At 32.1% G+C, this 2633-nt stretch overlaps 1 protein-coding gene across 2 annotated transcripts in view; it reads left to right on the top strand.

Annotated features, from left to right (window-relative positions):
• LOC118187060 (F-box only protein 8-like) overlaps positions 1 to 1521 on the top strand; it is a 103810-nt gene extending 102289 nt beyond the window's left edge. For both annotated transcript variants that reach the window (XM_085808785.1, XM_035357239.2), the window contains exon 7: positions 1 to 1521. This exon is cut by the window's left edge and continues 4569 nt beyond it. The gene's annotated coding sequence lies outside the window, so the exon portion shown is untranslated.
• Positions 1522 to 2633: the final 1112 nt, after the last annotated feature.

Here is a 2633-nt window from a genome sequence, read left to right as displayed (position 1 = left end):
ACTAAGAAACTTATTATTATCTTTAGTTTAAATTTTTCTAGTATTTAATATTTTTGTGTAAATAATAATAAATTTATAAAATTTATTTTTTTTCATTAAATTTCCTTTTTAGTTTTAAGATATTGATTCAAGTTTATTTTTCTGAGCCCAGAAGATTTTTCATGCTCTTAAGCATTTCAGAAAACTTTCTGTTCTCTCAAAAAACATTGTAACATAGAAAAATGTGTAAAAACCATCCTTTATCATGTAAAATCCTCTCTGATGCATTAGACTAGTGGATAATGCATTTATTAATAATCTGTGATCATAAAGAGAAAAATATTGATTTTGTTCCTTTTTTTATCTTCTCAAAAAGGATTTTCTTGTTTTCAATGTGGCTTAGTGCTTCTTATTTTTATTACCCCTTGGACATACAATGATATCTGGAATGTGTCATTAATAATTAGAAATTAGTGTGAAAATAGATATTGAGTCCCGCCAGACGTTATGAAATTGCGGTCACTTCAAAACAAGTTTAGACTATAAAGTGCATATTGATATGCTTGTGTGTTTCTGTTTTTTGGAGTGCAGAGTTATTTTCTCTTTATAATTTTAAGCACATCAACTTGGAATTTTATTTGTATGCCAAGGAGTTAGTATGTATCTAGGCAATTAACTACGTTTGTGTTGGTTGAAAATGTCTTTTTTTTGCTCAAACTCAGTTTTTAGTGCAGTTGACCTGCTAAATTTATCTTTTTTTTATTTCTTAATTGCAGTGTATTTCATTTCTTATGATTAAATGCTACTTATCTCGAATACGAGGTATCAACAAAAATCTAAGCACATCAACTTGGAATTTTATTTGTATGCCAAGGAGTTAATATGTATCTAGGCAATTAACTACGTTTGTGTTGGTTGAAAACGTTTTTTTTTTTTTTTTTTTTGCTCAAACTCAGTTTTTAGTGCAGTTTACCTGCTAAATTTATCTTTTTTTTATTTCTTAATTGCAGTGTATTTCATTTCTTATGATTAAATGCTACTTATCTCGAATACGAGGTATCAACAAAAATCTATCTGAATGTCCTATCTTGCAGAAACTCATGATTGTAATAAGTTTGCTTGCATTTTGCTTACTAGGCACATTATTGAGGAATGAGGTGGAAATTCGGTATTTATTTGGAGGTGCAAATGGAGGGAAAATGTTCAACAAATTTATAGAGTGGAAACAAATTATTAACAATATTAATTATTGAAAATTTTGTTGTCATATTTAAATGTTTGAGGTTCAAAGTGTACTAAATTAAAATTGTTAAATTTATTTTTCATTCTTTATCTGAACAAGTTCTGAAATGAATTTTGACATATAAATTATTTTAAAATATTAAATAATAGTTTGATTGATGTACTACTGCATTCTAGTCAATGAAAATGCTAAATTGGGTAAAGAAATTATATTATCCTTTGTAAATATTTCTGTGAATAAACATTTTAATGTAATTTTATGTGTAATGAGTAAACAATAAATGTGACTGTAATTTCTTATGTGTATGTGAATTCTTGTTAGTGAACTAGCATTTTAAAACATAATTGAAACTAACCCTCTTGATGATCACTACTTCCCTTATCTGATCATGTATACTGCCACTCGGTATTCATATTCCTCCCTCCAAATCTTCCATAACCTCTCCTGCAAAATCTGTGTCTATATCTCCGAACCCAGTCACGACTTCTACCTTCACCTTAATTATCACCAATCTTAGCAGCACACCTATTTTTGCCCAACCTATGACTTTTAGTGTTAGCTGAAAAGAATTCCTCCAAAGTACTCGGATTATACAATTCCACAAAATCCTGTATTTTATGTAACAATATAGGGGCTATCAACTGTATTACCTAATTTTCCGGCCTTCATCCTAACAACTTTCTGTAAAACAAATGGTGTTAAATCTTTCCATACCAACTGATATTTCTAGTGTAATTCTGATCCTAAATGAACTCTGTTTATTGAGAAAAAAAGCTTTAGTCATTGTAGCTTTAAACACATTAAAACTACACTTCCGGGAAAAATTAAAGGAGCAACACAAATTCTTGTAACTTGAAGGATTTTGCAGCTATTATCATGGAACTGCAGAATATCTACGAGGGCTGTAAATTAAGTAATGGCAACATAGGTATAAATCAATTTTTAATGAACTTAAAAGTACAATTGCATTACATTCCTTCTATGTAATCACCAGCAAAGCTTATAACCTTTTGCCAAATGTCGGGAAGCCATTGTAGACCAGTGGCAAGGTGTTGATTGTTGATGTGAGCGACCGAGTGCCCTATTGTGTGGAGAACAGATGAAACGTCACGAAATCGGTGACCTCGGAGGGGTTCCGTCAACTTCAGAAACAGATCGAAGTCACAAGGACTCATGTCGGGTGAGTAGGGAGAGTGTTCCAGGATTTCCTACTGCCACCGTCGCAAAAGGAGAGTGACATTGTTTGCGACATGGCAACGAGCGTTGCCATACAATATGATAGGGAGATTGTTGTGCAATAAACGTGGACGTTTGCGCCGCATAGCCGGACGCAGATGGTGCTGCATCCGGCTATCTTCATTATGCCACACCGTTTGATGACTCAGACCAACCTCTAAGGATAATTCTCGAA

This window comes from Stegodyphus dumicola, chromosome X2 (genome assembly GCF_044657685.1).
Source record: "Stegodyphus dumicola isolate Sdum_Otavi_A_Nest chromosome X2, ASM4465768v1".
Classification (NCBI taxonomy): domain Eukaryota; kingdom Metazoa; phylum Arthropoda; class Arachnida; order Araneae; family Eresidae; genus Stegodyphus; species Stegodyphus dumicola.
This window is presented reverse-complemented; position numbering and strand designations above follow the sequence as displayed.